This window comes from Artemia franciscana, chromosome 4 (assembly GCF_032884065.1).
Source record: "Artemia franciscana chromosome 4, ASM3288406v1, whole genome shotgun sequence".
NCBI classification, from domain to species: Eukaryota; Metazoa; Arthropoda; class Branchiopoda; order Anostraca; family Artemiidae; genus Artemia; species Artemia franciscana.
In genome coordinates, this window is record NC_088866.1 from 58,052,901 (window position 1) to 58,074,249 (window position 21,349).

At 35.3% G+C, this 21,349-nt stretch overlaps 1 protein-coding gene across 2 annotated transcripts in view; it reads right to left on the reverse strand.

Annotated features, from left to right (window-relative positions):
• The window catches only part of LOC136026659 (uncharacterized), a 46,356-nt gene extending 25,790 nt beyond the window's left edge, over positions 1 to 20,566 (reverse strand). The window contains exons 1-2 of one of the 2 annotated variants that reach the window (XM_065703397.1): positions 19,724 to 20,566; positions 15,524 to 15,632 (exon numbers count right to left, since the gene is read on the reverse strand). The gene's annotated coding sequence lies outside the window, so the exon portion shown is untranslated. The remainder of the gene's footprint in view (positions 1 to 15,523; positions 15,633 to 19,723) is intronic. The other variant, XM_065703398.1, reaches the window with a different exon arrangement.
• Positions 20,567 to 21,349: the final 783 nt, after the last annotated feature.

A 21,349-nucleotide genomic window follows, 5' to 3' on the forward strand; every position in this document is an offset into this window, starting at 1 on the left:
GAAAAAAAAATAGATAGAATGACCGAAATGTTTCTTTTGCTCATAAGAAGCTAATATTCTGTTATCTCTCAAATGATAAGCAGTCCAGGTGTTATCAAAATTATACACTTTTATTTTGATCTTGTGAAAAAAAACCGCCCGATAAGGGACTTGAACCCTTGACTTTAGGATTTAAAGTCCCATCCTCTACCGACTGAGCTAAATACCTGCTTGTGTATAAATATAACTTTTAAATAACTTTTGAGAATTTCAAAAATTAACATGGGCTCTTATGGGGAAATGGGTTTTTCTAAGCTAGAAAATCGGGGGGTTAAGATTTTCCGACGAAACTTTCATGGGCACTTACTCGGAGAATTCCGCGTCGAATGAGTCTTCGTACACCCAGATCCGATGTCGGCTGTGACCTGTAGGCGTCGAGAAAAAAAGAAAATGAACATTAAGTGGCTATGCTTGGTTTCTGGAAAACAGGGAAGGAGTTATCGGATCGAGCTGAAATTTCGCGGATAATTTCGCGGATAAATTTCGCTGAAATTTCCTGGGCCCTAGGGAACCTTAACTTGTGAATTTCAGCCCGATCGGACAACGTTAAAAGGGGGCTGGGGTTGACGGGTCGAAACTTTCGGCCAGATTTTCCCCATGAAGGAAAAGTCGGAGGGGGATGAAATTTGGCAGGTTTCTTAGTTGGAGCTCGGGCTACGAAATGCATCCCTCCCCATCCCATCCTGCGACCACTGGAACCGAAGATCGCTTAACATTGTCGTGGTTCGCCTCTTTAAAGAGGCACGAGTGTGCCTCCTTGATATCTCCTTGTCAAGTGACGTATTTCAATCCGTCTTTAAAACTGCTAAGGTAATGCCCCTGCATAAAAAAGGAGAAAAGAGTCTAATTAGCTACCGAACTATCTCTATCCTACCAATCATTTCATAAGTTCTTGAGCACTTAGTCCACAATCGTCTGTGCTAATATAATTTCAATATCTTTGGGCTTCCTCATAATTGGTTTGTGTTTTATCTATCGTAAAGGAAATAGTGCGTTGTTCCTGAGAATACACATTCAACCCAATCACCGGTCCTATCTGGTGCGCCCCAAGGGCCTTTCTTTAGTCCTCTTCTGCTCCTGCGTTTCATTAATGATCTTGTACACGATAGTAACCCTCTAATACACTTTGCAATCTTCGCTGACGATACTAATATTTTTATAGCTACTGAATCCACCTCTACATTGGAAACTAAAACAAACGAGGTGCTAAGAAATGTGCAAAACTGGTGCAACGTCAATTGCAGGGTACCGAACGCCCATAAAAGTTCGTTCGTTCTCTTCCAGAATAATCGCAAGACAATATAAAACTTCCCAAGACAGATATGATGAAACTCCTTGGCGTTTACTGAACTCTGGCCTCACGTTCAAGCAACACGTCAGTTTTCTCACTTCTTTCCTCTCTCGCCTGATGCTAATGCAACACTAACTAATGCGAAAACTAAGCAACACGTCAGTTTTCTCACTTCTTTTCTCTCTCGCCTCTGCTAATGATGTATCCTACCGTATATTACTGAAGCAATGTTTGCGAAAATAAAAGCATCTCTAATCTAGAATCATAAAAATAGCACAGAATAGAACCGTAAAAGCTACTTCCGGGCTTCCTCGAAGGTCTCCTACCTCTGATCTATATACAACCACTGGATTGACTGAAGTTGCAAATCTGAATAAGCTTCCTAACCTAAGACATACACTCACTGCCAATCACAGAGTTTTACCTGATAACCTCTCGCACTTTTAAACTCCTTGCTCCTCTGTGAATCCTGGATGTCCCCTCCACTCACACTCAAACATATTTCTCCAGCCCTGCTGGAACACAAGCTTTGCTCGCTAATCCCCAATTTCACTTTTATCATGCTTTGGAATTCCCTTCCCGAAACTTAAAAAAATCTCGAGAGCTTCTCGTCCCTTAAAATGAAAACTGAAAACATTTTGAAATTGTCCTCCCATTTTAATTTTCAAAATTATTTTGATTTAGCGTCTCTATGATTTATTCACTGGGTTTGTCTTGTTTAGTTTTTACACTATCATCTTCATTTCTATTTTTTTGAATGAAATATTGAATGGAATTAAATTTAATACAGTTTCCCGAGAGCTTCTCATCCCTTAAAATATAAATCCTTACAACACATTGAACTTCCCCTCCCATATTAATTTTCAAATTTATTTTGATTTAGTGTCTCTATGATTTATTAATTGTGTTCGTTCACTTTCATTTTTTACATTACCGTCTTTATTTTCACCTTTTTAGGTATTTACTTGCTCTGTCTGCTTGTTTGTTTTCTTTTTAATTTTTTTTTCTCCTCTTTGTTTTGTTGTTCGACTCGCAGAAGCTATGCTTTTGAGTCGAAGCTAAGTAACTGAGTTTGTTTTTTTTTAATAAATAAATTGATCGATGATTGATTTACCTAGGTAGTGTTATCAGTAAAGACGGTGGGTGCAGAGAAGATGTAAAAAGTAGAATAAAAAAGACTCACTGTTTTTTTCACAGTTGAAAAAAGTTTGGAATAATAGAAGACAAATCTGCGAACCACGATTAAAATATTTGAAGCAACAGTGGCGACAATGGTCAAGTATGTTTCTGAAGCACGGGCGCTCCAAAACACAAAAAAGGAGTTGTTTGATATTTTCAAGAAAAATAGCTCACAGATTGTTTTAGGTACCCGGCTGATTGACCGTATCTGAAATAGTAAGTTGTACAAAAAATGTGGTTCAATACTGCTTTCTAGGGCTATAATGAGAATAGGGTTGTGATGGTTAGGACACGTTTTGCGGATGAAGAATGACAGCTTGCCAGAGTTTTTCCTTGTCGGCCAACCGTCTAGGGCCAAACAAAACATGGGTCGTCCCCGAATGGGGTGGGAGGCTGTAGTAAGAAAATACTTTAGGGAAATATGAATTTCCTGCGAAGGTGTAAAAAGGGAGGCTTTGAATAGATTCGGATGGAGGAGCGACTGTAACTGTGCCTCAGGACGCTTGATGGTACAGTGATTCTTTAGTAGTAGTACCAGTAATTAAGCCATCAATGTTACAGTAATATTAAACATTACATATTTTAAAAACTATATCCAAGAAGCAACTGAAAAAAACCTTCAGCACAATAACCGTACCATTTTTTGGATATGTCAAGGCTTCAAATTTTTCTTTTTGACGAAAGCAATAATTTAAATTATATGTTTAGCTAAAAATGACACAGTACAAAAACAGTTAATCAATTATATTTAATCACTATATGAAATGTTATTCTTAAAATCATGAAAATTGGATTAAAACAACAATGGTTCTTGATAGGAAATACCAATGCTAACCGAAAAAATAATGATATCAACTATTTTCATAAAATAATCTTCATACAGGGCTTTTCCAGGATGTCATCTCATATATTTGAAAATATTTATAATCTTTCATGTAAAGTGCAAATATAAAAGTCAATATCTCTTAGTCACTGATTGAAAATCCAAAGGTAATTCAATTTATCACTTAAATCCAAAAACAAACTTTGCCTTATGTCATCTCAAATCTTTTAGATGTTTTTAATCTTTGGCATAAAGTGCAAATACGAAACTTAATAGCTCTTAGTCACCTTGATAGTAAATGGAAGGGATAAAAGTTACTTCACCGACTATGTCGATAAAATGATCTTGGTAATCGGTTTTCCCGTAATACCGTCTCATATCTTCTGCAAACTACCAATATGGAACCGGTAAACAGCATTAAGCATAGCATTGCGCATTCGCACAATGGAAACGTGCTTTAAACAATATTAAAATTCAAGCTTGGCGAATGGATAAAACCTAAACTAATGAATCCAATGATGTAAATATCTTGTCCTTTAGGTGCAAGTTACAACAGTAAGCTTGTCGTTACAACAGTAAGCTTGTTTACATTAGAAATAGAGTGGATTTTATTTTAGCCTACAAGTTATTGAGAGCTAATACTCTCCCAGCACTATTCCCTACTGTTGGTACCAACTCAAGAACTAGAGGTCATCACCTGAAACCAGTCCAGCAGTCTACAATATCAAGAGTATGCACTCAATTCTTTTCAACATGCATTGTCAACAGTTGGAACAAACTATCTAATGAAACAGTTAAAGCTGAATCCATAAATGTTTTTAAACAAAGGCTAGATACTGAGTGGTCCTCAAGAGAGTGTAAACTCAATTGGGATGCAGCCAAAAATGGAACAGCACCTTGTCACTAATGAACTTAGTATACAACTCAAGTCATCATTCTGGAGTGTGTTTTTTGTGTGTGTGTTTCTTTAAATGTTCTTGTGTTTAACACATACAATTAGACAGCTTTCCAAGGTAGCAAATTTCCCTCATCTAGGACTCTACTACAATTAACTGGACATTTTCTTTCTTCTCATTTTAATGGTCAAATTTTTATAAGTCAAAATTGTTAAAGGCTAAAGTATACCTTATGTTAATTTAAAAGCAAACAAGCACTAACAAACAAAACGTAACCATATATAAAACTGAAGGAATATATAGATAGGCTATCTTCTACTATCCACTTGTTAGCTAACATTATAACATTATAATTATAAGGCAGGACACTCAAAAACACAAGCTCGGAAATGAGATTTGAAAGTCTTAGGGATTATTTGTGGGTTTAAAAGATCCTCAGGGCAGCAAACGAATTGATGAACATATCAGTTAAGTCAGAACAGCCAAAACACTATTGCCTAGCTGCTGGATAAAGTTTTGTAACCAATCTATCAAAAAGTCCCTTAATAGGCCTCATCAAGTCCCATCTAATAGTCCCCATCAAGAGTTTTTCCCTGTATAAAGAAACATATTTTTAAAGGTCATCAAAGGTCAGGGCCCTCTAGAGGGAGAAGCAGTGGAGGTAGTTGCTTCAAAACACCTTCCCGGGACATACTTTAGTTTGTAGACTCATCCCTGGAAGTTTCATTTTCCTAACCTAACCCCTTTCTGATATAGCAAGAAGTCAATTAACTAGAATTTTATCAAAAAATCACATACTTAGAATCAGAATTTCATCTCAAGCCCAAATAGGGGTAAAAATCTAGTTAATTTACTTCTTGCTATCTTGGAAAGGGCTTAGGTTAGGAAAATAGAACCTATTGAAATTTTGTCAAAACAGCATTTTACCTTAATTTTCAGTTACTAGTTGCTCTTTCTCTGCCTATAGTTCTGAAAATGCAATTCCTGTTATTTTAGTAGAATTTTGAGCCATATCAATGTTTTTTTTTTCAAAACTTAAGAAATGTATTTACATCTAGATTAAACATTATAAATTGGGATTGAGTAAAGTTGTGAAGCTGAAAACGATTTTGGGTAAAATTCTAATTAAGTGACTTCTTACTACTACTACTACTACTAATAACTCACTGCAGCACCAAGCCGCCTGAGGCCAACACAGCTACGCACGCTCCTCCTCCAACCTAATCTATTTAAAGCCTCCCTCTTTACACCCTCCCAAGAAGTTCCCATTTCCTTTAAATCCTTATTTATGACATCCTCCCAACCCAGACAAGGACGACCTGCTTTCCGTGTAGCCCCAGACGGTTGGCCAAAAAGGACAATCTTCGGTAATCTGTCATCCTTCATCCGTAGAACGTGGCCTAGCCATCTCAACCTTTCTTTCATTATAGCCCCAGAAAGCGGGATTGAACCACACTTTTCGTACAACCTACTGTTTGAAATACGGTCAGTCAGCCGGGTACCCAGAACAATCCGTAGGCAATTTCTCTGGAAAACATCTAGTAAATTTTCATCTGCTTTTCGGAGTGTCCATGCTTCAGAGCCATATTTGACCACTGTCATCACTGTAGCTTCCAATATTCTAATCTTGGTTTGTAGGCTTATCTTTCTATTCTTCCAAACTTTTTTTAACTGTGAAAAAACACCCTGAGCTTTAGCTATTCTACTTTTAACATCTTCACTGCTCCCACCATCTTTACTAATAAAACTACCAAGGTAACTGAAGCTCCCAACCTGATCAATCTTTTCGTTACCTAAGGTCACCTGTTCATCTTCACTTATTCCTAACCTTAGTGACTTAGTCTTCTTAACATTAATTTTCAAGCCTATTTTAGCATCCTGAACTCGTAAAACCTCTAAAAATTCATTCATTTTGCTCACACTTTCATCTAATATGCTTAAATCATCAGCATAATCTAAGTCCAGGAGCGTTCTTCCTCCCCATTTGATTCCATGGTCTCCTACTGCCTTTCCTGTGCTCCTTAAGACGAAGTCCATCAAAATGATCCATATAAAGGGGGATAGAACACAACCCTGCTTAACTCCTGATTTAATACAAAACCAGTTGCTAACCTCATTTCCTACCTTAACCGCAGCAGTATTATTCTCGTACATAGCGCAAATCACTTTAATGTATTTTTCTGGTATACCATATAACGATAAGACCTTTGTTAACGCTGTTCTATCAACAGAATCGAAAGCTTGCTCATAATCGATAAAACTATGGACCAAAGGTGTTTGACAACGAAGGGACTTCTCAATTATTAACCTGAGAGTGAAAACATGGTCGACACATCCTCTACCTTTTCTAAAACCGCATTGTTCTTCCCTTAAAACTTTGTCTACAGCATGTCTCAGTCTAAAAAGTATCATATTACTCAGTAATTTGCTACCTACAGAGACCAGACTAATGCCTCGATAATTCCGACATTCACTCTTGTCACCTTTCTTATACAGTGGTTTAATTAAGGTTTTCCTAAAATCATTGGGTACTTCCCCTTTTTCAAAAATCATGTTCATAATCTTCAGTAGCTTATTCCTAACCTCAGAGCCACCATATTTAAGGAACTCATTAATCATACTATCAGCACCTGGGGCCTTATTATTTTTTAATCCTTCTAGTACTGTCGCTAATTCTTCCTCACTAAACAAATCTTCCTTCACATCCAAGGTATCACAAACTTTTTCATTTTCATCTATATCTTTTCCTGCAACTGTATCTCGGTTTAGCACATTCTCAAAATGTTCCACCCATCTTTCTTTAACTTTTTCCTTATCACTAATTGTGACCCCATTTCTATCTTTAACTGGGACTAGTCCAGATCGGCTACTCCCTTTCAATTTATTAACATGCCAGTATAATATTTTACTATTATGCCGTCTAGCCGCATCTTCCAGATCCTCAGCAATTTTATCCATCGCCTCCATTTCACATCTCCTTAGTTCATATTTTAATGCTTTCTCCACTTTCTTTACATTCCTTTTGTTTTCATACGACCTATCGCTCAGATAATTCTTATACAAACCCCTTCTACTCTCTATTAAACCTAAAGCTTTTTCACTAATATTCCTAGTTGCTGTCTTAGCACTCTTCCCTAGGACACCATCAGCAACTTCACAAATTGTTTTTCTGAAATTATTCCATCCATCTTCCACATTGTCAAATTTTAAACCCTCAAGTTTAGTACTCAACTGTTCCTGGAATTTTTTTCTCAAATTTTCATCCTGAAGTCTACCAACATCATAACTTTCCGGGAGGGAGTTACTCTTCCGAAATTTCAGCTTTAAATTAACCTTAGACACTACTAGATGGTGATCTTTACTTTTAACATCAATAACGGCACTCCTATACACCCTAGTATCTTGTATTGATCCTGCTAGTCTTCTGTTTACAATAACATAATCAATAAGGTTTGCTGTCTTACCATCACGTGAATACCATGTCAACTTATGGGCCATTTTGTGACCAAACACCGTATTGGTTATAACTAGGTTGTTATACCTACAAAATTGCAAAAGCCTATAGCCATTACTGTTTTCTTTTCCTACACCAAAATTACCTAGGCTAGGATACCATCTATCCCTATTTCTACCAACCTGGGCATTAAAATCTCCTAGCAAAAACACCATATTTCTACCTGGTACCCTGTCTATTTGCTCCTGTAACTGTAAGTAAAATTCATCTGAGTCACTAGTATCTCCATCAGTTGGTTCAATGGGGGCATATACTACTATAACTGATACCCTAAACTTTTTAGTCATAAAATGAGCAATTAGTATTCTATTATTAATACCTTCCCAGCCTAAACAAGACTTAGCAGCTTCCTTATTCATCATGAGCCCTACTCCCTGTCTATGTACCCCATCCTTCCTTCCTGAGTAAACAAATTCTATGTCACCTAATTTCATGCTTCCTACCCCTGGGATATGAGTTTCTGAAACTCCTAATAAATCCAGTTCAAACCGTCTGAATTCGTCAGTCAAAATGTCGATGCGATAGTCATTTTTTAACGTCGTAACATTCCAAGTTCCAATTTTCATGTTCTTTAAATCTTTGAAATTATTTTGGCCTCAAGAAAAGCAGTGATCCCGGATACCAGTGCAGGATGGGGACCAACATATCTTCTCAAGTCTACACCGAAGCGCTTAAGCCGGCTTAGAACCGGACAGCAAGAAGTCCCTGGGACCTCCAGTAAGTTGGAGGCTTTGTGCAATCCTGGGCCCATCTTGGTCACAACATGGTTTTCAGCACTTGGCGATGCTCTTCTATCAACAAGAGTCGAAATCCTGCACAGACAGTCCCAAGCCTATTACCTCCGACTCATTATATATTCATGCCTACAAATATTATGCTACTACGGGGAGGCAGCCCATAGTAGATAAACTAGCTAGGAAGAGGTTTTTCAGCCGAAAACGCCCATCAAAACAAACCAAGCCCAGAAAATTATCCAATAATCAGAATCCCGTACGAGTGCTGTGTTGTTTACTAGGCTATAATTTCCTCGAGGGGCGCCACTCCTCAAGTGGGAAAAATTGACCGCAAGTTTCCCAGTCTTGCAGGTACCCCGAAAGGGTCGAGGCAGCCCTTTACAGAGGCCGTTGTCCATAAATCTGGATCTTACGCCCTGCCGCAGTTGTCCTCCTATAGAGGATCCTCCCACGATGGTGTTCTGCTTCACCATGCAATTTAACCCATTACTGGGAGAAGGTTTGTAACTCATCTGACGCGTGAACACGGCAGTTGGCCCTGCTGAGTGTACATTTGAGGGGCCTTCTTCCTCCTCCACCTGAAATTATGACCCCCAGGGGAGGGTTTCCCAGTTTCTATTATGGGCCCCACTGGGACAAGGTCCTACTTGGCCTAAGCCTCCTATGGAGCTACTCTACCTATCTATAGGGCTTACATATATACATATATATACATATACATATACACATACATATACATACATACACATATACACACACACATACATACACATATACTCACTAACGTGCAAATATATACCCTGAATTGGTATAGGCTAGGTCTATGTGACAGGTCTATACCTGTTGAAATTTTGAGAAAAAAAAACATTTTACCTTAATTTTCAGTTACTAGTTGCTTTTCCTCTGCCTTTAGTTCTGAAATTGCAATTCCTGTTATTTTTGCAGAATTCTGAGCCATTTCAATGGGTTTTTTCTTCAAAATTTAGGAAATATGTTTGCATATCTTTAAAACCATATAAATTGGGATTGAGCAAAGTTGTGCAGCTGAAAATGATTTTGTTGTATTCTACTTTATTTAAGTAGAAGATCTATTTTGCCTATTATTAAAGGTCATCAAAGGTCAGAGCCCTCTAGAGGGAGAAGGAGTAGAGGTAGGTACTTCAAAATACATTCCCAGGACATACTGTAGCCTGTAGACCCATCCCTGAAAGTTTCAGTTTTCCTAACCTAAACCCTTTCTGAGATAGCAAGAAGTCAATTAACTACAATTGTTTACCAAATGTGTTATAAAAGTGAAACCTAGTAAAATAGATCTTCTGCATGGATGAAATACAACAAAATTGTTTTCAGCTTCACAACTTTGCTCAGTCCCAATTTATAAGGTTTTAAAGATATACAAATACATTTCCTAAATTTTGAAAAAAAAACTCAACTCAAATAGCCTAACAGGAATTGCATTTTAATAACTAAAGGCAGAGAAAAAGCAACTGTAAATTCAAAATTAAGGTAAAATGTTTTGTCAAAACTTCAACAGGTAATAGACATGTCATGCAGGCGAATTTCAGGGCCCTATAGAGGGAGAAGGAGTGGAGGTGGGAACTTCAAAATACCTCCCCGGGATACACTTTAGCCTGTAGACCCATCCCTGAAAGTTTCATTTTTCTAACCTAACCCCTTTCCGAGATAGCAAGAAGTCACTAAACTGGAATTTTATGCATAATTTCCCAGAAAATAAAGCGCGAGATATCACAATTTTATGCTCTTACACTAAAATTAACTAAAACTCAAAACACAATTTAAACTAATTTTTGAAACATACGGACCACGTCACTATAAATATAAAACGAATTCTCAGACCTTCTTCTTAAAATGCAAAAAAATGAAATACACAATTGATTTTTTTCAATTAAATCAAATAATAAATTGGAACATTGAAAACAATTTTGATTATTTAACTATAAATAAAAATAAATTTCTATATGTTGAAAAAAGCTAACAGCAGTGCATTAAATTATGAAAGATTGTCGGAAAGCAAAATTATTTAAATTTTAGCAGAATGACATTGGTTCTTAGTGTTCAAACAAATCATTAAATCTACCTTATTTACAAAGCTGAGAAGGTAACAGAGACAGGCTATGACGTTCAATCATGGTGTAATGATTATATTATGCAACATTAGATTATTTTGTGCATTAAAACTGGTCCTAGGCTAGTACTACTATTTGATGTTTAAAATTCTGTGGAGTTCAAAAGTTTTAAAGAATTATCTTCTGTTATAGATCTGAAATATATGCTTGGTAATTCTTGCAAAGCTAGGTTTCCAGGACAAAGGCATGGTTCTGAGTGTTTCAGTAACTGTTGAGACTGCTTCAGCACTGGGCTGATACCTTAAATTGCATTTACAGCAAGATAAGGTGGACTGCATCCTCCTGTAGAACATCTTGCTGTTGAATTGATGATGTGACACAATTAGTGGGTGTGATGAGGTTGGCCTCCCACTGGTAGGCTACTTCCGTTCTGCATTACTCCACTCCAAATCAACTGCATTTTTGAAAGAATTAATTGATTCACCAGTGACAGTCTCATTGGAAAGACTGTTCCAAGTTGAGACAGCACTTACTGAGAAAAAGTTTGTCCTCTTTCTGCACCTGGAATGCTCCTGTTGTAGCTTCATTGAGTGGCCTCTTGTCATAGTGGCAAGGGAGAGAGTAAAAATGGAATTAGCCACGTTGTTTTAGTACATTTTCTTGACAAAAATGACATCTCCTCTGTGCTGCCGGTAAACCAATGTGAATATCTTTAGGCAACACAGATGCTCATGGTAGGGAAGCTGTTGGTGTGGGGCACAAAGCTTAGTTGCTCTTCTCTATATGCTCTCTAGGGCTGCCACATCTCCCTTATAGCCTATTGAGGATTTGTAATGGAGCAGCCAAACTTCAAATGTGGTCTCACAAGAGCAGTATATAACTTTCTTATTATCAGAGGATGATGTGCTGATATGATTTGTTTAATTAGTCCCAGGGCTCTGTTGGCCTTAGCAACTTGTTGCATAGTGTGCTCATGGAACTTAAACTTCCTCTCAACAATCACCCCTAAGTCTTGTTCACTCTCAACAGCCTCAACTTGTGCCAGATTTATCCAGTATAAAATATGAAATCTGATTTTTGTAGGGACCCATATAAAGGACTTTGCATTTTGATGGGTTGAACTCCATCATCCAGGTGGAAGCCCATAAGGAGAGATTATTCAAGTCATTTTGCAGATGATAGCAGTCATTTTGCTGATGATAGCAAAGACATATTTTTGACATCTGAGATAGCCTAGGACAATAAATAGAAAAATCATTGGTAGGCTTGAGTTTTGTAAGGCTTATGTATGGGCCTTAAACACTATTGCCTAATTAGAAGAACAGCACATTCAGTTTTATCTTCAATTGGTTCATAATGGGGAATAGACTAGGCTAGTAGGCTTAGTGGTTGATCCAATAGCAATTACACCTTGTTCCCTTCCCTTTAATAGCTAATACTTTAATTTATTCATAGGTTTACCTTTCTTTAGGATCATGAGTCAATTGTGGGTTGAAAATAAGCAAAGAATAAGGGTTTTCCCTCAAAACCAGCAAACCTAATCTACATGTGATCCATTTAGTGCAGCTGGTAACTATGCAATAGCCTTAAAAAAAACTAGGCTTCTGCACTATTAAGTAGAAAAACTAGGCTAGCCTACCCAACTGTTCAAAGTAAAAAAAAAAAAGTGTTAAAATTTTTCATTATTCATATTATTGACTTAGAATAATGGGCCCCTTGATACCTTTTATTAAGCTCTTTATGAATATGATAATTGCTTCTATCACAAATTCAAATTTAAGTCCTTTTTAAGCTCTTGAAAATGACCAAATTATTTTTTAGTTATTGAGTATAAAAAAGGCTTTAAACATTGGTTTCATCCTTAAAACAAAGAACCTAACCATTAAAACAAACAAAATTTGCAATAAAAGCAATTATTATATTTGTAAAGAGCTTAAAAAAAGGCATCAATTGTTATGTTCACTTTATTTGTAAGTCAACAATATGAACAAAGAAAAATTTAACAAAAAAGTAAGAAAAACATATTTATTTCTCCCAAAACATTTAGTTCTATGCTACCCTATATACTAAAGTTGACTGATAGAACAGGTTTGTTTTTACTTCTGGAGGTTATCCCAACAATCATTTTAATACTAAAAAAAAAACTAATTTGAATAAAAGACCCTCAAAATCATCCAATCTTGATATGTAGCCTAGGCATAATGATTTTATTGTTTTTAATTTTACTAGATCTAAAAAGCCAGATCTTTGGTAAAATTCTAGTTGTGGGCTTGCTGCCATCTTGGAAAGTACTATAGTTGAGTTATGTGAATAAAACTCTTTGGATCTGTACCTCTACATCTAGTTTTCAGATAAAGCTTTTTGATAATGCTTAAAACTCTACTGAGATAGGTTATCTTATAACTCTCATATATGTAATCTTCTAAGCCCAAAGACCAAGAAAGGGGTAGCTTGGAGGCATATTCCCATGAAAGCTATTCTTAGGATTTGAAGTACCCAGAGTAAAATTAATAACAGCCCCCCCCCCCTTTCAACTCAAATATAAGCAAAAAAACAAATCAAAGTGAAAAAAATTGATCTAGGTGAGTAACTTTCAAGTCGTGGTGTTTCCCCCCCCTCCCCCAGCCAAAGCACCAAGGAAGCTGCCCCCCTTCCAATGGACCTGCTTCCTATGGTACATTTTGGCTTTGTATTCAATTCTGTAAGTTTTATTTGCCTAATTCTACACCTTTCCAGGGTTGCAAAAAACTCTGCTATAATTTAACTGTTTCTCTTTCTCTCTCCACATAAAAAATTTACTGCTGGCTAACTGTTATTCAAAATAGTTATATGGGTCTCCGTAGTTTGTTTCTGAAAAGAATCTAAGGTAAGCTTCATCAGACCATTGTCTTGTCTTATATAACTTGAAGGTATAATAGGCACTCTTTTGGGACCTATTAGGGATATACTTCTGCTATATAAGGCAGCAATCTTGGCATGCCCTGCATCAAATTCGGCTTATTGTAAGTATTGGTATTATGATCAATAGCACATATTAAAAGCTACTGCAATTATTTACTTATTGTGCTTCAAACTCAGTAAGCCACAATTAGCCTTATCGAGATAAAAAAAATTGTTGGTGTTTTAATCTATAAATATGAATAAAAAATATTTAAATTGGTTTTTAAGGTACTTTAGACATGCAAGAATTTGCTTTAATTAATTTTTAGCTATATATTTGGATATGGGACCACAAGTTTTACTTGAATCAATTTTTTGCTGAAAAAATTTGGTTTTCTAGTAATTACCATGCTGGATAGAAAGTTAGACAACTAGGCTAAAGACTTAACAGTTTTGAATATTGAATATTGTTATTTCCAGTTTTGTATTTTGGGCCTCAGTTTCGAGTAGGCTACTTGTTGATGAGAAATGTTTTAAAAAATTTTTTAGCTAGTCTATATATTGCCTCATGACTGAGTGAAAATTAAAATGTGATGTTAGTAGCCAATGTATATCTACCAGGAGCAATCATTAAAGATCAAATTGTTGGGTATTTCTTTTGGCGTAGTTTACAGGGATGTAATTTGCTATGTGACATGGGGTTAACTGCACTCTCCAGACCCAAGTTTGCCCTTATTGTGGCACACACTCCCCCCAACTGAAATTTAGTTTCTGCAAAAAAAAAAATCTTATCAAAATTAAGATAAACCTCCATAATTTTAGTATTTAGAGAAACATGTGAGTTTTCTTTAGTGTATCTTTACCTTTGTAGTAATTTATGACTCATTCTTCAGTTTTCACTGTCATTTTCACTGGATTTGGGAAAATTGGCTCCAACTTAGAAAATATATATAGAATATAGAGAAGAATATATATAATTCTTCAAAAGTAACATAGACAAGTTGAAAATACTACATAAATTTTTAGCCAAGTAAATAACAAAGCATTTACACTGGTTTCTGATTAATGCATTAAATAAGTTTTTCAACTGAAAGTAAGGAGTAAAACTAAAACCCAAAACAAACCGAAAATTATTCTGCATAAGTTTTTCTACTTCTAAAAAAAGCTTCATATTCTAATTAAATGACCCCTGCATTTGAAGAGTCGTTCTTAAAAAAATGGGACAATCCATCAAACGTTCATGTAAAGAGCAAGGTATTAAGGAGGGTTACAACCCCTTCAAAAACGTTTTGAGCTTTAATGCTTCTCCTAACTCTCTGCTGAAAAAACTTCTTTTTTGTTAAATTTTAATTGTTTTTCAAATAATACTGGTAAGTCTGGCTCACCCTCTAAGAAAAAACGCTCAAATGATGGGAAAGTTTTTTTCTCATGTAATGTAGATCTCTTCCCCATTGTATTCCTTCTGGACATTTCCACTCTTGCGAAAAAACCCCTCCCCCCTGTAAAATTTCTTGCAGAAGATTCAGCCAGAAAAAATTCTCTTAAGCATACTTATATTTGAAACAGACTAAGCTCTAATCGTTTTTCAATCACTCCGGAAATCCTTCCTTCCATGGATATTATTTCCCAGAAATCCAAACACGCAAAACATTTCCCTGGACAATTCCCAGGAACATATGCAAAACTAAGTAGGTAATCAGAAATAAGACAAATAAAAATAATTTCGATCAGGAGTTCTATCAAATCCCCCCCCCCAGTCTAGAATTATCACTGAAATGTTCACCTATGCACAAAAACTGTCCCCAAGAAAACAGCTCAAGCACAAAATCCCCTCTCACACACAAAAAAATATTAAGCTTTCCAATAAAAATTACATCGAAATGTGCAATTTTTTAAACTTAGACTTATCCCCAGAAACTTGAAGGGGGGGGGGTCATTTTATCTCCAAATGCATAGGTTTGGGGCTTTCAACCTTCTGAGCAAAATGGTTATCTTAAAGTTTTGATGGGACAATTTTGAGGGGAGGAAGGATAGTTGCCATGTAATATGTTGGTAATTTAAAAAGGGTAATAAAACTTACAATTTCCATTCAAATGAGCTCTCTTCTGATGTTCTAAGGAAATTGGTTTGATACCATCACCCATGGGGAAAAAACAACAACAAATAAACATCAAACCATGATCTTTTTTCTGAAAAAATGTAAAATTTTTGCACATAGAAGATTGGAGCTTGGAGTAGGGATCTATAGTACACTGAATCTGATCATGGGATTTTCATTGCTTTTCCTTACACCATTATATTTTCAATGACTAAAAGAATATAAAAATTTTAACTCGGAATTTTGCAACATTAAAAAATAATATTGTGTTAACATCTTAAGTAATGAATACAGAGGTTTCAAACTGGACCTATTAGGAATTTCAGAATCTCATATCCCTTGGGTAGGAAACTTGAAATTACTTGGCATATAATTTATGTATTTTGGCAGGAAGCATGGGGTACATTTGCAGAGAATAGGACTCATTGATTAATAAGGAATCCACTAACTCTTCTGAGGTAGAGAAGGTATTAACTTTTATTTGAAACAGACTAAGCTCTATTTCTGATTATTATTCTAGCTTAAATATGTTCGTTGCTGTACGCCTACTAAGTAGAGAACAGTCTGGTAAGAATAAGTTGTGTCAACTTCAAGTGTGTTCATTTCCATGGACCAGGCTGCCAAATCGGTCACTCAAGCAGGTGTCTATTCATACAATACCAAAATTTGTTGCTTTTTGGAATGCTTGTTTTGTTAATGTACAGTGAAAATAATAATGCAAAATTAAGAAAAGCAATGGGAGTAAAATTTATATACCTCTGAGAACTGATAATTTTTTGATTGATATACATTTTGAAATGACTTATTCATGATTGATGTTCATTTACAAGTTTTTGACCTATCTTGGATCCCTGTTCCAAAAGTAAGATTGAACTTGTCAAGGCTTGGAGGCTTAATCCTCTTGTCTGTATAATGAACACAGATCCATAATTGAAGCTTCGACCATGTCTATCTTACATTCAATTGGTGTAAAAGGGTAATTTCCTTTATTTATGTCTTGTTTTGTGATACAAGATTTTTTTTGTGCAGCAGAATAGGTGTTGATCTTCTTAAATTCAAGTTTCACAAACAGAAAGTTTCTAGATTAAAATTTAGCAGAGATATCTTTGATGCAGATGTTTGTGGTTTAATCATATTAGTTAATGAAAAAAATACAAAGATGTATTGTTTTCTAATCACCTTTTTCTCATAACTGTAGAAGGTCCATATAGTTTTCCTCTCTTTTATTAAACACATTATTTTTGTTTAGTAGTTATTTCCGTAATCTCTTTAGTTTTTCCCTTGTTTGTGAGTTTCACTTTGCTTCTAAACAAATACGTAAATAAATCACTAAACAATTTTTACAGTCATATTTTACTTAAATCAGTGCTTTGACATCCGTTTGGGGGGACATGGAACAGATTTGTTAGAACTTCAATTACAAATGCAAAACGTACCATTTACAGGGTATCTCAAATGAGGAAAGGTTCACTCTGGATTCTTACATTATTAAATTTTTACCGTTAATACTTACCTCCTTCATTGCTGCTGCAGAAAATTATGTCCTAATAAAATTTGATTATTTTACTCAATAAGTTGTTTTGAAAATTAACTTAGATTGCTAAGGTTAACTATATTGTCATGGAACTTATGTATAGATCTTTAGTATATAAAGAATTAGTCTAATTAAGTGATTTGATATGAAATGCTAACCATCTCGTAGTAAAACCAAGATCATCTAGTTAGGTCCTAAGGCCTAACTACGCGATTTTTTTGGGTACAAGGCAAAGTTAAAACTATGGTGACATATATATTACTGGCTATATTGAGAGTGTCAGGATGTCGACACCTGTAGATACATCGAACTTAATTGGTCTGCATGCAAAATATTGTTGTTTTTTTATATATTTTAACAGCTTCTAGCCTTTTGAAACGTGCTTGAGATTTTTTCAGTCAGTAAACATTCAATGAATGAACTATATTTTAATCTTTTTTTGTCAGAATTGCTGACAAGACAAATTCTTTCTGAATGAAATACAGTAATGTGCCTGGGGGCAAACCTGTAACACTGATTTTGATTACCGAGAGTTATTACTACAGCAAATACTATTTTCGCTCTTAATCCTACCTGTATTTGATTTACCGGTAACGAAACTGTCAAATTAATGAACTCTGATTGTGCATATTATCTCTAGGGGCCATTACGGCATACTGCCATTTTTGGGTACGAAAAAACGTTCTAGGTAGGTCATGCTTTTGGTAAAACTTGTTTTATCATTTAATGAGGATGTTTTATTGAGGAGATAGAGAATTTAATGGAGGAATTTAATAATGATCATAAATATTAAGTAGTAGTGGGTGATTTCAATATTGACCTTCTTGAAAGTACAAGCCGTCTAGATTTTCTAAATTCGATGATTTCATCATTCAGTACCCCTTGTTAACTATTCCTAAACGAGTAACTGATAAGTCTGCGACGGTGATCAATAATATATTTGTGGATGGAAGGGTACTTGAAAGCTCATATGCTAATCTTTTACTTACGGATTGATCCAACCATCTTTTCTTCTTAGTAAAATAAAAAAAAAATCTTATAGGATTATAAATAAGATTGGTTAAATAAATAAAACGTTTTTTGTGAATTAAGAAAAATTAACTAAAAAAAATTGAGAAAGAAATGGGCGATGCAGATTTTACTCCAGTTTTGAAGAAGATAACCCGTCGGTTGCGTATGATATTTTTGTTAAAATATTTACAAAGATATTGAATGATACGTGTCCTCTTAGAAGACTTAAACGGGGTAGAATGAAATTCCCAAAGAAACCATTGATTACACAGGGTATTCTAATTTCTTTAAGTTCAAAAATTTAATTGTATAAAATATACCTAGATGAACCATCGGTCATTAATTTTCAGCAATTTAAAAATTACCGGAATCTTTTAAACGGGTTGAAACGTAAAGTTGAAAAAATGTATTTACAATATGGATTTATGAACCATAAATGTGATGTGAAAAGAAACATGGAAAACGGTAAATTCACTTCTGGGTCAAACAGAAGTTATTAATAAATTACAATTAGAGGGGGGGGACATTGACTACCCCAAAGGATGCTGCGAATTATTTATGTGAATATTTTTCTAGTGAGGGAGCAAAACTTTGCGATGATGCTCGAAAAAGAATTAAGCGGCCTCCCAAAATAGTTCAGTCGGAAGTTCCAGTAGAAAATCAGTTGGTTTTTAATGCTTGTACTATAAATGAAGTGAGTGAAATGCAATCAAATTCAAGTGGTGTAGACGGGATTTCTTTTAAGATTGCTAAATAAGTTAAATCAGTTATAACACCAGTTTTATGTAATTTGATTAATAAATCTATGGAAAAAGGAATTTCCCAGAAGGTTTGAAGGTTGCTAAAATAATAGCATTGCATAAAGGAGGTAAGAGAGACGAACCTTCAAACAAAAGACCCATTTCTATCCTCCCTTTCTTTTCAAAAATATATGAAAGGTGATTGGATAAAGGCTAACTGATTACATTGAAAATAATAAAATTCTTATAAATACTCAATTTGGTTTCAGAAAAAAATAATTCCACAGAAATGGCAACTATTAAACTTATTGACTGGGTAAATACGTCGTTTGAAGCGGGTCTGATTCCAGCTGCTTTATTCCTGGATTTGAGGAAGGTTTTTGACACGATTGACCATAAACAGTTATTACTTGGGTCGGAAAAAATCGGTGTGACCGGGAAGAGGTTGTCTTGATTTGAATCTTATTTAAGTGACCGAAAGCAAATTGTGGTGAATAGGTGTTTACTTCTGTGACTAGTACGGAAACTTGCGGACTACCCCAGGGTTCGATACTGGGTCCGCTTCTTTTCTATATTTATTTAATAAACATCGTTTGAGGTGTTTTTTTTTTTTTTTTTTTTTTTTTTTTTTTTTTTTTTTTTTTTTTTTAGAGGAGGGTCAACCAGAAATGGACGCACTACTCTAATAATGACAAAGAAACAATATGCGATCATCAGATTCTTGATATATGCAGTAATACGCACTTTAGAGCACTTGGAACGAAAGTAAACATTTACCGATATTGATATTTTGAAGTCATTTATAAAATGTTTCGGAATTTCCTTAGGACCGCGACAATCAATAAATTCATGTTTACTTCCTCCTCAAATCAATAAAAAGAATGTAGCAAAGCTTACCATTAGCCCAAAGAAATGATCTGAGATAACCAAGGTTATCGTGGTTATTGCATTACAATCCTCTGAGGCTCTAGTTGAGTTTGTACTAACTACGCAGGTTGAGAAGTTATAGACTGTATAGGCTGTTGTTGTCCTTGGTTGGGTATAACATTCTGAGTACAGATACTACAAGCAAGTACTTGCTGGGAGATATCACTATGTTGTTAACTGAGGTTTGGTGTTATTTGCTAGTATTTATAGCAAGTAGGACGGAATGCCAAGATGAAGTATTACTTGGGTATGTCTGGATGTTACTATATGTTACGGCCAGCATCGATGACAATCCTGAGCATCATTTTTCCCAACACTGGTCGAGGACAACCCTTTAGGAGAATAAAAGCTAGAGAGTGAATCACTTATGCTTTGTTGATTACAAATCAGAATTTTCTGTTGGCACATTCTTTGTTGTTTGGTGATAATGCTGCACTGAAGAAAATGATTATTTGACAATTCTTGATGTATTGTCTGTGTTGCAATAGAGTGTAACTTCACATTTTTTAAGACTAGCGATCAGCACAGCACATTTTCACTCGTTCGAAACAACTGCAGACCTTGTCGAAACTGGGTGATTTCAGTTTATCATATTAAAAAACTTCAAACTAATTCCTCAGGTCACTTTGCATTGATGTCTCCACCAGACAAAACGATTAATCCTCAAAACCAAAAACAATATGACCCTCATTCAGCAAACTAAATTTCTTTGCTATGATTGAGTTTCTGGAAAATCTAAGCATGCGCTGTGTTTCTAGCGATTAGATTGGAAATATGTGTCTGCCATGTCTTGTTTCCAACAAATCTGTAATTAGACAAAATTAAAATTACAACGTATATAAAACCAGTAATTTCGAATGCTATTTATCAATCACTCAGATAAAAGAAACACAAAAGCGATAATTAATTTTGAGTCGAAAATTGTCTATCGGCTCATTTCCTAGTAAAATATATTAAGATATTAAGTGGAAATTCATACTTCCTGAATTTGAAGATAGTAACAAATGAGTCAGCAAACCAAATAGTTCGTGGTAAGGAACTATAGTAAGGAGCAACCCGGCTCAATAGTAAACAAAACTCTAAAATCGGAATTTTGATGCTACAAGATACATCAAAAGAATTGGATTTTCATGCTGATTTTAAATATATAAGTTTCATCAAGTTTAGTCTTACCTATCAAAATTTACGAGCCTGAGAAAATTTACCTTATTTTGGAAAATAGGGGTAAAAACCCCCTAAAAGTCATAGAATCTTAACAAAAATCACACCATCGCATTCAAAGTATCAGAGAACCATATAGCGAAAATTTCAAGTTCTTATCTACAAAAATGTGGAATTTCGTATTTTTTGCCAGAAGAAAAAAACACGGGTGCGTGTTTATTTGTTTGTTTTTTTTTTTTTTCGTTTTTTTTTTCCAGGGGTCATCGTATCAACCGAGTGGTCCTAGAATGTCGCAAGAGGGCTCATTCTAACGGAAATGAAAAGTTCTAGTGCCCTTTTTAAGTGACCAAAAAAATTGGAGGGCACCTAGGCCCCCTCCCACGCTCATTTTTTTCCCGAAGTCAACGGATCAAAATTTTGAGATAGCCATTTTGT